The 9380-nt window shown below is 55.5% G+C and overlaps 1 protein-coding gene across 1 annotated transcript in view; it reads right to left on the reverse strand.

Moving 5' to 3' along the window:
* The window catches only part of CARD11 (caspase recruitment domain family member 11), a 112765-nt gene extending 105395 nt beyond the window's left edge, over window positions 1-7370 (reverse strand). The window contains exon 1 of the mRNA XM_034988279.1: window positions 7339-7370. The gene's annotated coding sequence lies outside the window, so the exon portion shown is untranslated. The remainder of the gene's footprint in view (window positions 1-7338) is intronic.
* Between the last annotated feature and the right edge of the window lie 2010 nt (window positions 7371-9380).

The raw sequence follows: 9380 nt of genomic DNA on the forward strand, positions 1-9380 counted from the left end.
ATGGGCTGAAGTGCATCCCCCGAGTTCATACACTGAAGCCCTAACCCCGGGACCTGTAGCTGGAGATGAGGCCTGGGAAGAGGTGGTTAAGTTAAAATGAAGCTGTTAGCCAACCCAGCATGGCCAGTGTCCTCGTCAGAGGAGGAAACGGGACACACACAGAGTCTCAGCGGCAAACGCACACAGAGGGAAGGGCCGCGCGAGGACACGGCAGGAAGGCAGCGGTCCACTGGCCCCAGAGAGGGGCCTCCGGAGACCCCAGCCCTGCCCGCACGTCCATCTGGGACTTCCAGCGTCCAGGATGGAGACAGAAAGTCCCTGCTGTGGGATTCTCCTACAGCAGCGACAGCAGACCGTGCAGAGCAGGCCAGAGCCAGGCCGGCGGGGAGCCACAAGGGGCCAGGAAAGCCGGCGGGGGGGGGGGGGGGGGGGTGCTGTTCTTTTCTCTAAAGGCGGGTAGAGCTGCATCCTATCTGTACGCGGATGGCAATGATCCTTGGAGAGAAGGGAGACGTGGGCGATGCAGGAGAGCTAGGGTGCAGGGGCCCCAGGAGGCTCTGGACAGACGAGACGGGGGCCGGCACCCATGTAGGGTGGAGGAGGTGGGGAGCGGCCGTGTACCCAGACCCACGAGGGAGGGTGGCCGCCGGCTTAGGGCAGGAGGGCCTCTTGGCTCCGGTCGTCTGACTCTGCCACAAGACAGAGAAGGTTGGGCTTCAAAAGTGTATTTTAAAAATTAGTTTAAAAAGATGCCACATGGTGTAAACATTCTATATGACACTGAGGGACAAGGAGATTGGTCCGTTCCCTGCGAACGCCCCGTGCTCTGCTGCAGTCCGGGGGGGGGTCTCCCCTACTTGGGAGCCACTTTCCTCTGGGACCTAAAACCTCCCTGAATATAGAGGCCATGTGACAGAACCTCCCCGAGGGGCCCCGGGAGACACGGCTTACGGAGACAGAGAACGTCCCCGGGAACGGGGGATCTCCGCACACCCGTCTCTTCGACCACACACAGGGATGACCGAGGGCTCCGGTGCCCCAGGAGTGATGGAGGTCAACACACGGGTTTTCGAAAAGCACCTGAGAATTAGAACCTGGAGCCTGGAGCCTGGAGCCTGGGAGGGCCGTGTGAGGTATCACTACTATTCAATGGAACGCATCCCCCTGAACCAACTATACTCGAATCCCTTTAAAAAAAAAAAAGCCATTTCTTCTTAGAAAACTTTGGTGCATCACATAATCCTTACTCAGAGGCCAGGAAGGAAGCACTAACTAATGTTGGTAAGACCTGGTTGTATTTCATTCCAACGTTCACCCACTAAAATAATAATTTACTGAAGCTCAGTGATGCTGGCGTGGGGCTTCTGTTCGCCTCCAGATTAAAAAAAAAAAAAAAAAATGGGTCATTGCCACCAAGACTTCCGCAAGAATGTCCACCGCAGCTTTATCATAAAAGCCCCAAAGTGCAAACACGCAGATGCTTCCCAGTGGCAGGACGGTAAAGAAAGTGGGGGACGTTCATACGGCACCACTCCGAGAATCGGTGTTGCTGTACATCGCGCTAACGAGCGGGTCTCAAGCTGGAGGCAAAAGGGAGCATGCCCCATGGTTCCATTTAGGTGACGTTCAAGGACAGGCAAAGCAGGTGGGGGGTTAGTGACAGGGCAGGGGCTCGAGACACTCCCCCACCCTGGGGGCCTGGAAGGGACCTGTGGCTCCATCTGGGTGCTTGGCTACGTGGGTGGATGGAAACGCTCAGCAGCTGTGCACGTCAGATTCGGGAGGTGTCTTGCCTTTCGATGGGAGCGCTGAGGCTCTGGGATTTCTCTTACTGGGATGCAGCAGAGATCGGAAGTCAGGCTCTCTCGGGGGCTGGCCGGTGGGACCCAGAGAAGCTAGGACGGCAACAGCAGCGGATGGGGACGACCCTAGACGCTCTTCCTAACCTGACTTTACATTGTTGTTTTCCTTTATTTTATTTTATTTTATCTATTTATTTGAGAGAGAGAGAGTGCACGCATGAGCAAGGGGAAGGGACAAAGGGAGAGGGAGAAGCAGACTCCATGCTGAGCAGGGAGCCCGACCCTGAGATCAGGGTTCGAGCCAAAGGCAGATGCTTAACCAACTAAGCCACCCAGGTGCCCCTACATTGTTGTTTTCTTGATCATAAAGATAACAGATGCTCTTGGTAAAAAAAGAAAGAAAAAAAAAAAGAGGGACAAGGATAGAAAATAAATACTTTAAAACACAAAATAAATACCAAGTCCCTCTCCCCAAGGTCCCTACTAAAGCAGTTTCTTATATGTGCTACTGTTTTTTTTCCAGAAACTCCTCGGATGTGCCCTAGAGTCCTGCCGGTCCATTAATGGCCTCGCAGAATTCCATGGTATTGGATGACCTCGCTCCTGGGGCACATTTGTGTGGCTTTAGACTTTTTCTTGTGATAAACAATGTTACAGCGAATACCGGCCCGCAGAAACACTCCATCCATGAGCTACATTCTTAGAAGCGGGATTCCTAGACCAGCGGGCTTATGCACTTACCCTGTTGGTAAATATCGTCACAGCCACGCTGTATGGGAGCCTGTTGTCCCTCAACCTTTTGACCTTTGCCAGAGCGACAGGTGTAAAATGGCATGTCCCTCTTGCATGACTTTGTGTGCATCTCATTAGAAAGGAAGCTCGTTGGCTGGTATGTTCGTATTCTGTTTGCTCATGTCCTTTACGAATTTTCCTCTTGGGGCGCCTGGGTGGCTCAGTTGGTTAAGCATCTGAATTTGGCTCAGGTCATGATCTCAGGGTCCTGGGATCGAGCCCTGTCGGGCTCCCCGCTCAGCAGGGAACCTGCTTCTCCCTCTCCCTCTTCCCCCCACTTGTGTTCTCCCTCTCTCTCTCTCAAACAAATAAATAAAATCTTAAAAAAAAAAAAAAAAAACCAATTTTCCTCTTGGGTCGAGTTCCCCCATTCTGGAGTTGGACAACTATTGGTCAAGGGTGAATCCTGCGCCCCGCATTTTGTGCCCCTGGCCCAATCTGGCCATGCTCATTCACATCTGCAGCTACTCTCAGGCTGCAAGACCAGAGCTGAGCCGTTTCCACGGCGACCATCTGGCTCGAAAAGCCTACAATATTTACTATCTGGACCTTTATAGAGAAAGTGTGCCAATTCCTGCATCTCACTGATTTTTTTTTTTTTTTTTTTGTAAATTAGAAGATAGCGCTGTGGTACATACTGTTTCGTATTTAACTTGTCACTCTGTCCTACCTCCTGCTCCCCATTCTCCATCACAAGGAACCACGTCAGAAGTACAACTTTAAAAGCAGAAGTCCTCTGGGCACCTTCATTTGGAAACACTGTGGTCTACACAATGTAGGGGTGGTGTTTTTAATCCCAATTTTGCACATGCGCAATTGAGGCTCAGAGCCATGATGACTCTCCCGAGTTTCCTGAGGTCACCCAGCTAGCGCGCTGCGGAGCCAGGGTGGGCGCCCCGTCGGCGTGACTCCAAGACGGCAGATCCTCCCGCTCAAGGATCTTGCCTCCTCGCGGACGGGGCCAGCACCTGGGGGTGGTGGTGACCGTAGACAGCAAAGCGTGATGGGTGTTGCCCGCGGCACCCCCAGGATCTGTGGGGTATGTGGGACAGAGCTTGGGGGGGCCCGCCTTGTCGCTGCCGCATGTCTGTACGAGGACTGCTCATTCCTGAGTGGGAGTGAGGCAGGAAGGAAGCCTACACCCTTGCAAGAGAAACCAACGGGGAGGAGGGAGCCTTCTTTTGGGGTATGGAGTCTGCACGCCCCTCCCTCCGGCTCAGCCATGAGTGAGGAGCGTCATCCACTGGGGAATGACACCCCCCCCCAGCTGCATGGGGAGCTGTGACACAACAGATGTGTCTGGGGGAGCCTGACCCTGGGGCTGGCGCAGGAAGAGACCACACAAGCCCGGGGAGGTGGGAACACAACTATTACTCCTTGGCACTGGGCCATGGACACACTAACACAAATGGGACAGCGACCATCATAATCTCGAAGCCCTGAATAGATCATGACCAAAAAAGGTTACCCTCCTGAGAACAGTCACCCCACTAAAACCACTCACCCGCAGAGCACGAGGAGCTCGTGGACAGCGTAGGGGACGATGCCCGGGCGTGTTCTTCCTGTGAGGTGTGGCCCAGGGCGGGACTGGCATCTGGGAAACTGTCCTTAGGAGAAAAGCGTATTTAAGGGGCTTCCCGAAAAGTTGTCTTCTCCTTTTCTCTCTGTTCCTATATTTAAATCAATGCCAGTATTTGCTAGGCGGATGGGATACTGCAGGATATCCATACAACTGCCCGGAAGACGGGGTTTGCGGACCAGGAAACCAGGTACCGGAGTCCACCCAGCGGGGTTGCGTGGGAAAGTCTGGACCTCATTGTCCCACCTCTCCTCCTCCCCAGATCTCGGTAATACTCGCAAAGGTCTGTCATTTGTCACATTTCGTGTGTTCTCATTTTATGCTTGGGGTAACCGACAATCCTGAAAATAATCAGTATTAATATCTGGATATCTGGGGAGAAATGACTCTCAGCTGATGTGACAGGCCCGTCCAAGGTCACAGGCTGAGCACAGATGAGCTGTTGTGGCGGCACCTTCCCACCGTCCCTGCCAGCCTTGGACCCAAGAGGCGGAACATGGACCTCCTAGGGCCTTCTTCCCTCGATCAGACTCTTTAAGCAGTTTCACACATCTTGTGCCAACAGCAGTCATGCTTGTGTTGGGGCGGTCACCTGGGAATCCTGGCCCACGCAGGAGTTACAAACCCTGTCCCTGTCACCAGGGCGCACTGTCTCCAAGGCTGAGCAAGAGAGAGCGGAAGGCGCCTTTACAATGGACTTGAGGAGCTCCATGGATCCTCCGACGCTCCTCTTCATCACAATCATCCGAACATCAGGACCCAAGCTGGCCTTCCCCGCGGGAGGTGCTGTGAGGAGCTGCCTTCGTCCTCCACCGCCCCCTCCCCCTGCCACCATCACACACCAGACACACAGCCCTTCGGTCCCGGGAAGCAAGTCGTCTCTCGGGAGGGTAGAGAAACACGACGTAGGGAAGAAGCCAGGATGTTGTCCTGCCAGCACTGCCTCAGTCTGGAACCTTCTAGCCCAGTCCCTGCACCCTCTGAGTGCACCCACCTATCATGTCCCAGCCTCACCCCTCACCGTCCTCCCTCCCCTCAATTCTGTTCCATCTTGTTTGAGTCTCGGTATGCTCTGGCCACAGTGTGCCCAGACTGCTCGGCACGAACTACCTAGGGCGAGGACATCTGGGTCTCACATCCCTTCCGTGTGTCCCCCATGGCGCCCAGTGCAGCATCCCCAGACAGTGCCCACTGACTGATTCAAACAAGGGCCATCATCTTCAGATGAACAGTTAGGTTCACAAGTCATTTTAAAAGACCTCATAAAGGATGAATGGATAAAACAAAACTGGGTCCATCGACACAATGGAATACTACTCAGCCTTGAAGAGGAAGGAAATTCAGACGCCCGCTATAACATGGATGAGCCTGGAGGACATCATGCTCATTGCAACAAGCCAGCCACAAAAAGACAATTGCTGTATGAACCCCCTTACGTGAGGTCCCTGGAGGAATCAGACTCACAGAGACAGAAAGCAGAAGGGTGGATGCCAGGAACTGAGGGGAGGGGGGAGGGGTTATTGTTAAATGGGGACAGAGTCTCAGATTGGGAAGATGAGAAAGTTCTGGACATGGTGGCACCACGGTATGAATGCACTTAATCCCGCTGAACTATAGACCTAACAGCAGTGGAGAAGGTAAATTTTGTTACGTGTATTTTACCACCATTAAGAAAAAAAATCACATAAAGGATCATTCATGTGCTGACTCAAGACCGGACCGGCGGGGCCAGCAGCCTTCCTTTTTGATGCTGGTGCTAATATAATCCACACACATCCAAACCTTTTGCTGGAGTGTGGCAAGGCTCAGTGCCAGGCTCCCTCTGCCCTCAGATCACCCATGGCCCACGGTGGGACCATCATTTCTTTATGGCTTCCTTGGGGGTGGACAGAAGTGGACATTCAGGGAAAGGACCAAGGCGGGGAGTTTTCACTAAATTCCTGTCCTTGCATGAAGCCATGCCCCTGGGACTGCAGGGCACATCATGCCCAGAGTAGGCACTCAGTAATTGTCAAGGGACTGACCAACATGTTTTCCCTTTCTGGAAGGTTGATAACCTTGTACCTTTAAGAGAGTTGTAAATGTCGGGACAAATTTTTTGAACTACAAATCACAGGCTCTTAGGGCAGTCCGGGCACAGGGGTCAGTTTGGTCCAAGACCAGGGGTAAGCAAATGGCCCTCTGCTGACACACTGCTGAGCTGGTGCAGGGAGGCTCACGGCTTGGACACACCTCTCCGTTCCTGCAGGGCAGGGGCAACTGGAAAGGCTGTTCCCTACAGCCTACCTGTCTCCCTGTGGCCCCTCCAACTGTGCTCTGAGCTCTGAAGCCACAGAGAACTCACCTTCCCTCCCTGGCCCCAGAGCGCAGGAGAGCTTGGGATGGGGGGAGGCTTCCAGCCTAACCCTGTGCTGGGGTGGTCCTTGGTCCAGGGAAGGGAACTGCAGACCGGGGTCACCAGGACCTCCTCCTGGCTTTGCTGGGAACCGGGGCCCCTCCTGTCCCCTTCTCAAATACTCCCCATGGGAGAGGCTGTCCTTCCCCTCTGCACCCAGGGGCCCCACCTTCTCGGGAGCCTCTGAGTCAGGCCTCGCTGTGGTCTGGAAACTTCCTGTCCTTTCAGGTGTTAGAAAAGGTTCTTTTCCTCTCTGTGGGGCAGGTGCACCGAGGGGCGCCCTGCTGGGCCACTGCCACCCACCCGCTCCCCGGGATCATCCCTTTCTTCTGGGAAGGGTGTGGGGACTCTGCCAGGTGGAGAGACAGATTGTCCCAGAGAGGCACGGAGGGGACACGGGGAGGTGAAAGTGGAAGAAATCAGGACTGGAAGAAGAGGGCTGGGGTGGGGGTGGGGGGCGGGGAGCGTGGAGAGTGAGGCGGAGAAAGAGGGGAGGGGAAGAGAGATGGATGGGGGTCCAGCTCCGCGGGGCAAGGAGAGCAAGCCATCCCAGGCCTCTCAGGCCGCTCCCGCCCTGCGCGTGCTCTCCCCCAGCGGCGCCGTCCTCCGCGCCCCCCTCCCCGTCTACCTCCGTGCCCCCCCATGCACTGGGTTCCCCCCTCCCTGCGCTGGCCCACCCCCGCGTGTGCTCTCCCCGCAGCAGCACCCCCGCCGGGACGGCGCCCCCGGTCGCGGCCCGTGCCCCCCACCCCCGCGTCCGCCCTGCCTACCTGGGGCGCTCATGCTCCGCCGCCGCGCCGGCCGCCTCCTCCGCGCAGGCCGCCGGCTTCCCCCTGGGCCCCGGCCCTCGGCCCTCCGCGCCCTGCGGTCCGAGGGGCGCCGCCCGCGCAGGGGCTGCGCGCCGCCCAGGCCGGAGTCCCGAGGCCAGAGGAGGCGAAAGAGAGAAAAAAGGAGAGAAAGTGTGTCATAGGCTGGCAGGGGGAGGGAAATGCAAAACCCGACAGGAAATGAGACTAAAAAATGCAAAAGGTTAGAAAGAGATAAGGGAGGGGGGCGGGGCGGGGCTTGGGTCCCCGGCCCGGGAGAGGAGGGGAGCGGAGGGGAGAGCGGGCGGGCTCTGGGCCGCAGCTCAGACCCCCAGTCCACCGCCCTGGCTCAGGGAACCGCGGGGGCCCAGGGGGTGCCTCGGGCAGGGACGCCCCCTCCTCCAGCTCCGGGTGGGGGTTCAGGCGCAGCCCTCCTGCAGGAATTGGTCAGGTTCTGAAGAACTTCCAGACCCCCTCCTTGTGCTTTGGCGGGAGGCTTTTCCCACAAAGGAGCGGGAAGCTAGGAATCCTGTAGCCTTGCGGGCCCGGCCTTCCTGCCCCGCCTCTCCTCACCCTCAGCCTCTGTTCTGGAAACTTCCTTGGGCTTACCTGGCAGTCCTCTCCCCGCAAGGGCCCCAGGGGGGAGGCTCCTGGACACGTCATGGCCACAGAGCCGACCTGTGCCTTCCCCCCACCCCACCCCAACCCCCTGTTCTGGGCCCAGCGCACCCACCCCCACTAGTGCTCTCTAAGCTCTGCTGGAGGACCCCTGTAAGAGAAATTGTGGTTTCCAGACGTCCACATTTTAGTAATTGACTCCTGACAGCTATGGCCATAGGCCCTAGGGGAGCCTTGATCTTCACTGTATGGGTGGGAAGGTCCTGCCTGAGAGTTTATCTGAATCGTGAACCTAAAAATCTGGATGAGTTGGACACATCCTGGGGATCTGGGGCCCTAGTCTCCCTGCTGAGGTGTCACTGTTTCCCCAGCCCCCCACACCTCTCCTATTCTGCCTCAGTTTGCCATTCTTCTCTCCCTCTGCCCCCCTTTTCATTTACCCCTGTAATAGCTAGAGAACATGACCTCCTGTTTCATGTTTTAAGTTCTCTGAGAAAAGTCCCTTGAGCTACCAGAGGGAAAGGCATTTGATACATTAAAACATAAAGCAAGAGATAAATCAATCATGGCGTGTGGTCAGAGCACAGGAGAATCCGAAATCTGGGCAGTGTTGAGGGGCGCGGTGGTGGTGATGTGCATGCACTAGGGACTTAAAGAACACGGGTTTGCTTCCTGCAGAGCATGTTCAAGAATGGAATTGAGACCCACACAGAAAGTCCCCCCAAATAAACAGCACCAAAGCCCAGAGCATCCAAGTCCCCAGTCTCGAGGACTAGCCTGGGACCAGGGCGGGATCTCCCTTGCACTCAGTGAGACCTTCACATCAGGCAGAGTGGTTTTCAAGCAGTCTGGTTCCCTTTGTGCACGTTGTGAAGGGTCAGCGTGCCTTAAAACAACAACAAGAACCGATTAGGGAGCTATACACACAGCCAGGGGCAAATTTCCCCAAAAAGCTTGGTGAACTGTCACAAGGCAAACACACGCCCCTGTAACCCACACACATAATCAGAAATAGGACTTCATCTGCCAGCTGTGCCCCCTTCTAGGCACCCTCCCCACCACAGAGAACCACATTCCGACCTTTGACAGCACAGATCTACTGGGCCTGACCTCTCATCTCTAAAGCCCCAAACCTGTATAAATGGAACCACACTGAGATTCTCTTTGGGGTCTGGCTTCTTTCACTCAACATTGTAATTTTAAGATTTAGCAATGGGATTATATGCAGGTACAGCTCGTTGAAGACATGCCTCTTTTTCTCCCCAACACCTTCCTAGAATTTTTTTTTTTTAAAGATTTTATTTATTTATTTGACAGAGAGAGAGATAGCGAGAGCAGAAACACAAGCAGGGGGAGTGGGAGAGGGAGAAGCAGGCTTCCCGCCGAGC

This window comes from Mirounga leonina, unplaced genomic scaffold, assembly GCF_011800145.1.
Source record: "Mirounga leonina isolate KUSES-001 unplaced genomic scaffold, KU_Mleo_1.0 Mir_454, whole genome shotgun sequence".
Classification (NCBI taxonomy): Eukaryota; Metazoa; Chordata; class Mammalia; order Carnivora; family Phocidae; genus Mirounga; species Mirounga leonina.